The following is a 12,103-nucleotide window of genomic DNA, read 5'->3' as shown; positions in this document are numbered from 1 at the left end:
CCAACCAGCGGAGAGTTTTTCCCCTGATTCCCATTGACTCCAGTTTTGCTCAGGCTCCTTGATGCCACACTCGGTCAAAGGCAGTCCCCCTCACCTCACCTCTGGAGAAGTTCAGCTTTTTTGTCCATGTTTGAACCAAGGCTGTAATGAGGTCAGGAGCTGAGTGACCCTGGCGGAACCCAAACCGAGCATCAGTGAGCAGGTTATTGCTAAGCAAGTGTCACTTGATAGCAGAGTCAACAACTCCTACCATCACTTTGCTGATGATCAAGAGTAGACTGATGGAGCAGTAATTGGCTGGGTTGGATTTATCCTGCTTTTTGTGTACAGGACACACCTGGGTAATTTTCCACATTGCAGGGTAGATGCCAGTGTTGTAGCTGTACTGAACAGCTCGGCTAGGGGCACGGCAAGTTCTGGAGCACAAGTACAATTGCAGGAATGTTGTCAGGGCCCACTGTTTTTGCAGTATCCAGTGCCCTCAGCCATTTCTTTATATCATATGGAGTGAATTGAATCGGCTGAGGACTGGCATCTGTGATGCTGGGGGCCTCAGGAGGAGAGAGAATGGATCATCCACTCGGCACTTCTGGCTGAAGATTGCAGCAAATGCTTCAGCCTTGCCTTTTGCACTGATGTGCTGGACTCCTCCATCATTGAGGATGGGAATATTTGTGAAGCCTCCTCCTCCAGCGAGTTGTTTAATGTTGTAGTGTCACCAGGTTGACACCACATTTTTTTATATGCCAGGTGCTGCTCCTGGCATGCCCTCCTGCACTCTTCATTGAACCAGGGTTGTCCACTAGCTTGATGGTAATGGTAGAGTGTGGGATATGTACAGATTGTGGTTGTACACAATTCTGCTGCTGATGGCCCACAGCACCTCATGGATGCCCAGTTTTGAGCTGCAGGATCTGTTCAAAATCTATCCCATTAAGCATGATTGGTGGTGCCTAAAATAGCCAAAATCACCAAATCATACCTTACAGTTAATGTCTCAGGCACCACCATCACCGTGCCTGGGGATGTTCTGTTCCACAGGCAGGACAAACCCAGCAGAATTGGTGGCACAGTGGTATACAGTTGAGAACAAGTTACCCTTGAAGTCCTCAACATTGACTCTGGGCCCCATGAAGCCTCAATGTATCAGGTTAAACATGGGCAAGGGAACCTCCTGATTATCACCTACTGCCACCTGCCTCAGCTGATGAATTAGTATTCCTCCAGATTGCAGGAGGCATGGAGGGTGGCAAGGTCACAGAATACACTCTGGGTGGGGGACTTCAATGGAGAGTATCCTCAAAGTGAGGATGGGAGTTTGTCTCCACAAGGACTGTGCGGTGGTCACTCCTACCAATACTGTCACGGAGAGATGAATCTGCGGCAGGTAGGTTGATGAGGATGAGGTCAAATATGTTTTTCCCTTACCAACTGCCGCAGACCCAGTCAGCAGGTATGTCCTTTAGGACTTGGCCAGCTCGGTCAGTAGTGGTGTTACTGAGCCACTCTTGGGGATGAATTTTAGGGCCCCATCACAGTGGGAGCAGGGCCGGAAAACGTGGTGAGCCATTCAAATGTCCATCGATTTTGGCAGGACTTGAAAATCCCACCAGCAGGAGGGGCCATAAAATTCCACCCTTGGTGGTGGACATTGAAATCTCCTCCAGGGTATACTCTGTGCCTTAGCCACTCTCAGTGCTTCTTCCAACATGGAGGAGTACTGATTCACACACTGTGTGGTGGAGAAAGGGGAGATGGTATGTGGTAATCAGCAGGAGGTTTCCTTGCCCATGTTTGATCTGATGCTATGAGACTTCCAGGGGCTCCCAGGGCAACTACCTCCCAACTGTATACCACTTCTGCTGGGTCTGTCCTGCCAGTGGGATAGGACATACCCAGGGGTAGCAAGTGGTGATGTTTGGGACATTATCTGTCAGATATTATTCTGTGAGAATGACTATGTCAGGCTGTTACTTGACTAGTCTATGAGACAGCTCTCCAAATTTCAGCACTAACGCCCAGATGTTAATAAGGAGGACAGGGGTTGACAGGGTTAAGTTTGCTGTTGTCATTTCTGGTGCCCAAGTCGATGCCAGATGGTCTGTCCTTTTTCATTCCTTATCGACATTTCTGTAACAATTTGATACAACTGAGTGGTTTGCTAGGCCTTTTCAAAGGACAGTTAAGAGTCAACCACATTGCTGTGGATCTGGAGTCACATGTAGGCCAGACCGGGTAAAGGATGGTTGACTCCCTGCTCTAAAAAGACATTAGTGAAGCAGATGGGTTTTTGCAGCAATTGGCAGTGATTTAGATGTTCACCATGACTGAGACTAGCTTTCCAATTCCAGATTTTTACTGACTGAATTTAAATTCCACAATCTGCCAGAACCCATGTCCCCAGGGCCATTAGCCTGGTTTACTCATCCAGTAATGTTACCACTACACTACTGCCTCCCTTTGACAAGTTATAAACAAAGGAATAGTTTACAATGCATGTGATTGGCTTGTCTTGGAAAAGACACAGTGCAGGCCTGGTGAAGAAAAGATTTTCACTCCTGAAGCATAGTTAGGGAAATTCAAGAGGCAAAGTCGCTTACCATAGTTGTTGGAGGATTCTTTCAAAGAGATGGGCTTTCTACACGTCACGGAGTTAGTTACATGTAGTCTCATTAGCAGGAGGTCAGTTTGTTGTATTGGTGAACTCGAGAAGGAACAGGCTTGATGACCCTTGTGATGTTACCATCTCCAGCTCTTAAGGTATAGATGTTGCTGCTCCTTGCGCTGCCACTGTTTCTGCAGTTGTTGTGATTTACTCTTTGAGCATCAATTAACTGATAAACAAAAATAACTAATTAATCATCCCTTAAAAGTCCACTGCAACAAAAACAAAAACTACAAAGAAAACTTATCAAATTAAAATAACATTACCTGGGCTGATGATGCACTCTTGCCCCTGCGGGCACCCATTGGCTGCAGAAGGTCTCAAGCGTACCGGTGGACACTGTGATCACGCTCCAAGAGCACCCAGGCGCGGGCATAAGTAACCATGGAAGAGAGACAGACAGGCAGGTTGAACGATCCCCCCGACTGCCCACACTGAGTACACTTTGTTTTAAAGTTATGAATACGACATGTCTTTGCTGGGCATGGCACTACTGTTACTTTATTCCAATATATCAGTTAAAAAGCTGGAGTTTTATTCCATATTAATCTAGTCTGGTCAGTGTGGTAGATGTGCCAAGTAATGAACTCGTTTTGTAATTTTCATCTTGTAGATGGTACACACTGCTGCCACTGTGCGTCGGTGGTGGAAGGAGCGAATGTTTGTGGATGGGGTGCCAGTCAAGTGGGCTGCTTTGTCCTGGACAATGTCGAGGGTTTCTTGAGTGTTGTTGGAGCTGCACTTATCCAGGCAAGGGGAGAGTATTCCATCACACTCCTGACTTGTGCCTTGCAGATGGTGGACAGGCTTTGGAGGAGTCAGGAGGTGAGTTACTCGCTGCAGGATTCTTAGTCTCTGACCTACTCTTGTAACCACTGAATTTATATGGCTAGTCCAGTTCATTTTCTGCTTAATGCTTACTAATATAAAAGGACAGACACAAAGGAAAAAAGCAAGAACCTGCTCAGGATGTTCCAAAATATTTTACAGCCAATGAAATCCTGTGATTTGTATAAGAAAGCAATTTTTGTTTTGATTACTGCAGATGCCATGTGAATGCTACAATTTGAAAATTCCAAGAAAAAAACTGTGAGATAGCAACTTCATACATTAGTGTAGCTGACACTGGAGGAAGGAGACTGTCATTCAGGGGGGCTGGTAAATTGTAACAGCGTAAGGATGTAAAACACACTCATGTTTAAAAGCAAAATACTGCAGATGCTGGAAATCTGAAATAAAAACAGAAAATGCTGGAATTCAGCAGGTCTGGCAGCATCCTTGGTGAGAAAAACAGAGGTAATTTTTTGAGTCCGTATGACTCTTCTTCAGATCTCTGGACTCAAAGCGTTAACTCTGTTTCTCTCTCCACAGATGCTGCCAGATCTGTTGAATTCCAGCATTTTCTGTTTTTGATTCCACTCATGTTTAAGATTAGCTGTGAAGAATGGAAAATTTGAGCTTCATTTCTTTTATTTTCAAGGTTGCAGTTCTACAACTCTATTAACATTTAACTTAAAAACACAAAAGGCATCTGAAATAGGAGCAGGAATAGGCCATTCAGCCCCTCAAGCCTGCTCCATCACATGATAAGATCATGGCTGATCTGATTGTGACCTCAACTCCATTCTCCTGTCAGTCCCCCATAACCCTCGACTCCCTTGTCGATCAAGAATCTGTGGGTTGCGGTTAGATTGATTCCCAATTTCCACTTCAGGGGAGCAGACCCAAAGGCTAGCATCGTCATCATCCAGATATGTCAGCAGAAACTGGCTGTACATGTTCAACAGGCAGTTCACTAAGTGAAGCAGTTTCAGCGGATCACAGAATGTTTTTTTGTTAGCCGCTCTGAGGAGCGGCAGCACAGTATTCATCCAGCCAAATGGAGAGGCATTTGATGAAACTGAATAGTTCTCATCATTCTGATAGCACACTTTGAAAGCGAGAAAAATACCTCCCATCTTCAGGTCAAATTTAGAAGTATGTTTGGGAGACTTGTGTTACCATGTGCGATAGCCAGGCTGCCAGAAAGGAAAAGAGAGTGAGCGGAGGCTGAATCAAAAGTCTTCCAAGGGTCTTTTTATGTTCTGTGTTATACTTTCTATTTTTGTTAAGAGTTCTTTTGACCTAACCAATCCCATAGGCTTCAGTGACAAGAATTGACCGAGTTTGTTTCCATCAGTACACCATGGAACGCAGGCAAAGATGCAGCAGTGAGGCTGCTGCAAGTTCCAGTTAATTTGTGGCAAAAAATGAATGCGACGTGAACAGAGGTAAAAAAAATTTAATTAATGGCACTGTGAGATGCACCTTTGCAGCAATTTTTCCCGATTTGGTATGGTGAGATTGGTAACACTAACAGAAATTCATTTCTCAAGAATTAAATATTTCAGAAACACTCATTCCTGTAATTTTTCCCCACACGCAAATAAAAAAAAAAGTATGGCTACTTCTAATAAGCAGAAAAAATTGACCTGATTTTCCTTTAAATGCCACAGGGACCACTGAGCTATTATCATTGAGGTATTGCAGCTACTCGGACCATTTAGGAGTCCTTTGTATTTACACCTCATAGTTTTTAAAGTCATTATATGTTTCTGCATTATTGATTTACTAGTTCAAATGTAAATCTATGAACACAGAATATGCTTCGACTGCATCTAGCTGAAAAGTCAATTTGCAGTAATTCTCAACTATAATAAAATGAAGTGTTCTAAGTTTTGAATATAATTGCCCATGAGCAGAACAATTGAGACAATGTGCTTGGACCTTCAGTAATGTTCAGAATAGGAAGGCTGGCAGGTTTGTCCTTTATGTTTCATTGCCTAATCTCTTCAAGCATCCAGATTCCTTAAGGACATTATATCGAGTGTAACATATTTAACCACCTTAACAAAAAGGAAGTATAATCATTTGAGTCATTTCTTTTAAAGCCACACATGAAAGGAAACTATGGAATACAGCAGTTTTTTTGGGTCCAAACAAAAGGTTTTAATTCAGAATTCTCCCAGCAAAGATAGCTCAGCTATGTATTGTCAACAAGATAAAATTCAAACAAAAATTACAAACAGTCAAATGAAACAAATTAATCCCAAAAGCTTCTAATATTTTATTCATTAAATACTTGGCCATAGATTACTACACTTCATTGATATTCTGGCACAGATTAATGTACTTCTACTGCACATTAAGCATGGTAAAAACAACTGACACCATTTTAAAGTTACAAATGTAAATAAGGTATTTAAAAATTGGATAGGCATAAATGTTGCTTTACAAAAATATTCTGTCTCTATCTAAAGAAAAGCAAGAATTTTAAATGATATAAAGTTAGTAGGAATTATCTGCTCCCTTTATTGGGCAACCTGGTCCTTTAAATATAATTCACTGCCCACTATCCTCAGCTTGGTCAGTACAGAAACTGTCAGCTTTGAATTTGGATTTCATTGCATTGCTGTGCTTAACGTGGACTCTCCCTGCAACTATGAGATTTACTTGTATACACATAAAGTCTCTGTAGAACACAGTGTTACAACAAGAGTGCAGAATTGTAACTCAAGGAGATGCAAATCGTTTAATATTAGTCTCAGGACAAACATCAGCTGCACAGCAAGATACTGTAGTGTCTGCAATTATTGACACAAGAACTACTGCTCCCGACCCAATACAAACTACACATCAAAATCCAGAGTTCTCAATGTTAGAAGTTTCTCAGGGAGGTACATTTCACCAATCTGTACAGGAATAGAAATTAATGAAACCAAGGACAATAGAGGCAAAATCCCTCAATTCCACTTTGAGCACTCTTACTGCAGCAGAGTGAAATCCTGACACATCACTGACCTTCCTCCTGATCCGCCAGTTAACTCTGATCATTTCACCAGCTACATTGGATTACACTGCATATGTACGGTAAAGAAACAGGCCATTCAGCCCAATCAATCATGCTAGTGCTTATGCTCCACATGAGCTTCCTCCAATCCTTCCCCATCTATATCAGCAGACTCCTTTATTTCTTTCTCCCCCTTATGTTTATCAAGCCTCACTTTAAATGCATCAATCATATTCGTCTCAGCCATTCTGTAGTTACCAATGCTTGTGTGGGGTCTCCTGGGCACACACTTAGTGGGGGGAGGAGGGAAATGAGTTAACAAGACACGACGGAGGGCAGAATCAAATTGGTCCTGTTTATAAGAAAGCCAGTTCTATGAATTTTGCCATATAGTGTCCCAGATGATGGTACAAGAGGCTCCAGCTGACTATTCATAAAGCTGGACAATGCAATTGTGTCAGCATTCAGGGCTTTGACCACACCGAGTCAGAGCAGCAATAATGTGGAGAGGTGAGAACATCTCACTGGCTAGCCCTCATCTGTTTGCTATGTCACATTATCTACTCTGTCTGTCCACTCTCCCAATACTGGCAGGGGAGATGGTGGCAGAGTGACAATGTCACTGGACTCATAATCCAAAGGCCCAGGCTCACGCTTTGGGGACGTGTTCAAATCCCACCACAACAGTTGGTGGAATTTAAATTCTAATTAATAAAAGCTGGAATCGACTAGTCTCAATTATGGTGACCATGCCAACGATCATCGATTGTTGTTTAAAAAAAAACCTATCTGGTTTCTAATGTCCTTTAGGGAAGGAAATCTGCCATCTTTACTCCTGATCCGTCTGGTCTGGCCTACACTTGACTCCAGACCCACAGCAATGTGGTTGACTCTGAACTGCCCTCTAGCAAGCCACTCAGTTCAAGGGCAATTAGGGATGGGCAACAAATTCTGACCTTGCCAGCAACACGCACATCCCATGAAAGTAGCACATGCCTTTAAGGAGGCGACCCAACACTCCCAGAGCCTCTCCACTCTTCCCCAAGCTATTTCAATCTGTGAATGAAGCTCAGTTTCGAGGTGAGTGGAGCCAGTATCACTGAGGCACAATGGCTAGAGACAGCTGGGTAACAGGGAAAAACAAACCCTAACTGAACCATACAAGTTCTAACAGCAGGCAACAGTTGGTTCCAGATTGGGAGCTGGGCCTCTCATCTTCCCACTGCTTTGGTTTCACAATCAGAGTATCTCTTGCCTGCTAAGTGCTCTTTGAAAGAGCTGGCACAGACTTTGTGGGATGAATGGCCTTCTCCTGTGCTAGGTTATTCCATGATTTGATAATATCAACCAAACAAACTGCAGAAACAACCCAGGCTAGCAATTTACCATCTTTTGCCAATTCAGCTAACTCTCCCCTCATGGAAGGGGGTAAAGGGAAGACTCTAGGGAAAATTGAAGAGGTAATTTTAGCCTAACCTGATGAGATGGGTCCAGCTGCCTGTTGCCCAATCAGGCAGGTGTAAATGGTTAGCCCCTCCTATCCCATGCGCAACACTGGGGTCCAATTATTCCACAAACTGGCCTCCTTGAAGAGGCAGAATGAGACTCATTCCATTAAACTGCTGCAGTTCCCCAACAAACATATTTAACCAAAGAATTAGGAAAATGATAAAAAGCTGCCCTTTTGGGGCAATAATGTTTCATGTTGCTCAGATAAGGTATGCCAAAGCTTGCTTACATAAAATAACACTGAATCAAGAATAGTGATACCGCATTGCAGATGCTGCAGGTGAAATTGAAAATCAAGCACATAGGCTGGTGCTCAAACACAGAGCAATCCTTGCAAACAGCTTCATCTCAACATGTCAAGGGCAAAATGATAAGTCTTTAGTTTCATTGCTGACTACAGGAAAACAAAAATGAAACAATGAATAAAGCTGTTCCAATTAAATGTCTCCACTCCAAACACAGAGGCCACTGTCCAGATTTTGAGCCTTGCCCACACTGGAACTGTAATGAGAAAATCGTGGAAAGCTGATGGTGGAATTTCCAGCTCTCAGGCGGGCAGAAACTGATCCTTATTGATTCTGCTTCTTCTCCATTCAGAGGCTGTTGTGTATTTCCACCATTTCTTTCTCATGTACGTTCTCTACCTTGATACAACACTTCTGATGTAGACCACATGACAAAGCGGTCAGTGCCCCATATGCAGCAAGATCTGGACAATATCCAGGCTTGGGCTGGCAAATGGCAAGTAACATTTGTGCCACACAAGTGCCAGGCAATGACCATCTCCAACAAGAGAGAATCCAACCATCCCCCCATGACATTCAATAGCATCACTATCGCTGAAACCCCCACTATCAACATCCTAGGGGTTACCATTGACCAAAATCTGAACTGTACTAGCCATTTAAATACTGTGGCTACAAGAGCAGATCAGAAGCTGGGAATTGGCATCCCTTTAAGTATTCTGTAGGTTTCATAGAATCACAGCATTGTTATGGTGTAGAAGGAGGCCATTCAGCCCATCATGTCTGCACTGGCTCTCCAAATGAGCATTATGACTTAGTGCCCTCCTCCTGCCTTTTCCCCTTACCCTTACACACTGGGCGGAATTGTCACAGATTTACACTAAGTGTGGTAGCAGGTGGGTAAAACTAAGTTATACACGTAGGCCGCAGTGGTGGCTTCTCACACCGTATCATCCCGAACCCGCTGCATTAATTATGCATTCCCGGGAAACATGCCGTTTCCATGGCAGGTGGGCTCTCATTCGCCTGCCACACCATCACCTCACCACTTCATCATGCCAGGTGCCACATTTAGAGTGCTGCCGTGCGCAGACCTCTCAGTGCTTCCAGCCCACAACTACTCCACAGAAGACATGGTCCCAAAAGGCAAACAGACTGCAGCCCCTAGGTTAAATGACACATCCCTCGAGCACCTTTTGACTCCACGGAGGGCTGCCATGATGTTCTCTGCCCCCGCTCTGGCCACAGGATGGGCAGCAACATCACTAATTCAGCTTGGGAGGTGGTCAGTGTCAACACCCTGCAAAAGAGGACCCAGCTACCCGGTGCCACAAGGAGATGAATGTTCTCCTCAGTTCTGCCAGGTTAAGTCAGTCTCCTCATCTCTCAACTCACACTCACAAATCCATCACACATCCACAGGACCCTCACTCACTGTTTAAGGGACACCATCATTCACTCTCTTACACACACCTTCATTGTCCTCATCCCATCCATGGGACGCTCACCACCCACACAGGCCAGACACATCTATCATCTGGCCTGGCAGGCGTCCTGCTTACACTTTCTCCATCTCTATTCATGCAGGACAAGGTGGCACACAACAAGAGAGAGAGGTCACAGACTGGTGGAGGAATGCCTGAAATCAAGGTCCTCACGGCCTTTGAAAACAGAGCCATCCAGCTGGCCGGCAAGGATCTGGACCGGTCCTGTGCTGACAGTGAGGTCGGTGCTGTTCTATCAAGTGAGGATCTAGCAGTGCAACATCCATCAGACAACCATGCTGTGTGTGATGTGTCCTGTTTCACAGGCCACTGCCATGTACTAATTATCTCCCCTTGCTTCTGCAGGCACATCTGGGAAACAGCCAACAGAGTCCATGACCCAGGGTTTCCAATCAAGCCCCAAAGAAACCTCCAAAGGGGCATCTAGATGCGCCCTCCCAGAGCCATCACAGCGCTCACCCACACTCGCCACCAGCACAGAGACACACCTTGGTGGGACTGAGCTTTAGAGTAGCCTCGGAGTCACAATTTGGTGAGCACATCGCACTGCCTGATCCACAGGAGGCGGAGGCGGAGGCAGGGACTTCCCAGGCCCCTGGCACTTGGAGAACAGCTGGAGGCCAGAACGTTGCTGAGTCCAAGTCAGATGATGAGCCTCTGGACTTGGTCATGTCATAGTTGCTGGAGCTGCAAAGGCAAGCTCAGGAACATCAGAAAGGGATGTCCGCTGCACTCCTCAGATTGCAAGACATGATAGAAGAGTCCGTCCACCTTCAGGCTGAGGTGATAGCACTGGCGTTGCAACACACCGAGGTCAACACTGACAGGATGGCGGCCGTCATGGAGACCTCACTCCTGCACTGCTCCACGGGCTGAACTCCATCGCTGATGCCATAGTTGGCCTCCAACAGTGTGTACGCAAGAGGGGTGCGGGGCAGCCTGACCTCACTCCAGCTACCCTTTCTCCAATGGGCACCCATTGGGAGGAGGGTCAGCAAGTGTAGCCCCTGGGGCCATCCACCCAGGTGGCTCCAGGAGTGACCAGCCCATCCAATTCCCCTCTTCCTGTGACCTCAGCAGCCCCAGCTCCACAAGACGAGGAGGGTACCACTGCCGCACAGCAGGATCCCGAAAGCAGGCTGGGACCCTCCAAGTCGTGGCCCTCCAGAGGATTCCAGCCAAAGCCATCACAGACAGGGCATCACAGTCAGCAGGCTGCCTCCACCTCTGCTGTGGATGTCTGGGGAGCACCAAGACGTAGCGACAGGGTAAGGAAAGTTAAGGAGAATTAACTCTTTCAGCCTGGGCATGGGTGTTAATCACTTGTACACAATGTTCATTATTGTCAATAAACTCCCAAGAATGTCTCCCTGCCTGTGGCTCCTTGTTCCGATGAACAGTGTCACTCAGATGTGAAACCTTTCTGCACAAGATAAAAGGCAGGTTTCTCAGTCCAGCGCCTCTTCCCTGTGCTCTGTGCACAGCCTTCAGACCACAGTGATGATCCAGCCTCACACTCCCTGGAAACATTACTGATACCTGCACCTCAACAGTGTTGGTCATTGCTGCCAGAATGTCATGGGCAGGGATCACTGAGTTCCGTCATTCTCTGAGAGCTTTCAGCACCTTTGAGATGGGGCTGGTCCCCCATCACACCAGCATCTGCAACCAGTGATACTGTGCATCTGAAGGGGATACGTGCTGAAAGTGGACAAAGCTTTGAAAGTTACATGACTATGTCTCTATGATATGACCCTGATCACAGGGTGCAAGCGAGCTGCCCTCGGTCATTCTCATACACACATTCTCAGTGGCTATATGAAGATCTATGGAGTGTCCTCACTGCATGTTGTCATCATCCTCCTATGATTGAGCAACTATTAGGGCTTCCACTGCATCTCTGTGACAGGAGCATTCTCGCAGAGGGTATGTGCGTTGCCATAACCCAGACTGGAGTCAAATGTTCATAGATGCAATGTGAAGATCTTATGATGTCTCCTCACTGCACATCATCATCAACCCCCACAAATATAGCAGCTATGAGGGTCTCCCGAGCATGCTTGCCTCATCTGGCCAGTGCGAGGGCCTCATGACTGTCATCGTCGCCTTTGAGGACCTCCTCACTCTCATCACCATTGACGCCTTTCTCCTAATTGGAGAAGAACTCCAGCTCCTCCATCTCCTCCTCAGACAGCTCCTCTCCCCATTACAACCTGGCGCTGCAAAGGACACAACAGGCGACGATGATGGGTGGCACCCCCTGGACTATATTTCAGGGCTCCACCAGACTGGTCCAGGCACCAGAACCTCTCTTCAGCATCCCGATGGTCTATTCTACCAAGTAGCGGGT

General features: G+C 45.9%; 1 protein-coding gene and 1 long non-coding RNA gene across 2 annotated transcripts in view; both read right to left on the bottom strand.

Moving 5' to 3' along the window:
• LOC121276706 overlaps window positions 1-3,149 on the bottom strand; it is an 86,886-nt gene extending 83,737 nt beyond the window's left edge. Inside the window, exons 1-2 of the long non-coding RNA XR_005942738.1 lie at window positions 2,932-3,149; window positions 2,601-2,834 (exon numbers count right to left, since the gene is read on the bottom strand). This is a non-coding gene — a long non-coding RNA (uncharacterized LOC121276706). The remainder of the gene's footprint in view (window positions 1-2,600; window positions 2,835-2,931) is intronic.
• Window positions 1-12,103, bottom strand: part of sh3gl2a (SH3 domain containing GRB2 like 2a, endophilin A1) — a 173,730-nt gene that overhangs the window by 135,085 nt on the left and 26,542 nt on the right. The window lies entirely within an intron of this gene.

Source organism: Carcharodon carcharias, chromosome 4, assembly GCF_017639515.1.
Source record: "Carcharodon carcharias isolate sCarCar2 chromosome 4, sCarCar2.pri, whole genome shotgun sequence".
Lineage (NCBI taxonomy): Eukaryota > Metazoa > Chordata > Chondrichthyes > Lamniformes > Lamnidae > Carcharodon > Carcharodon carcharias.
Note: the sequence above shows the minus strand (reverse complement) of the source record. Positions and strands in the feature narration are given on the sequence as shown.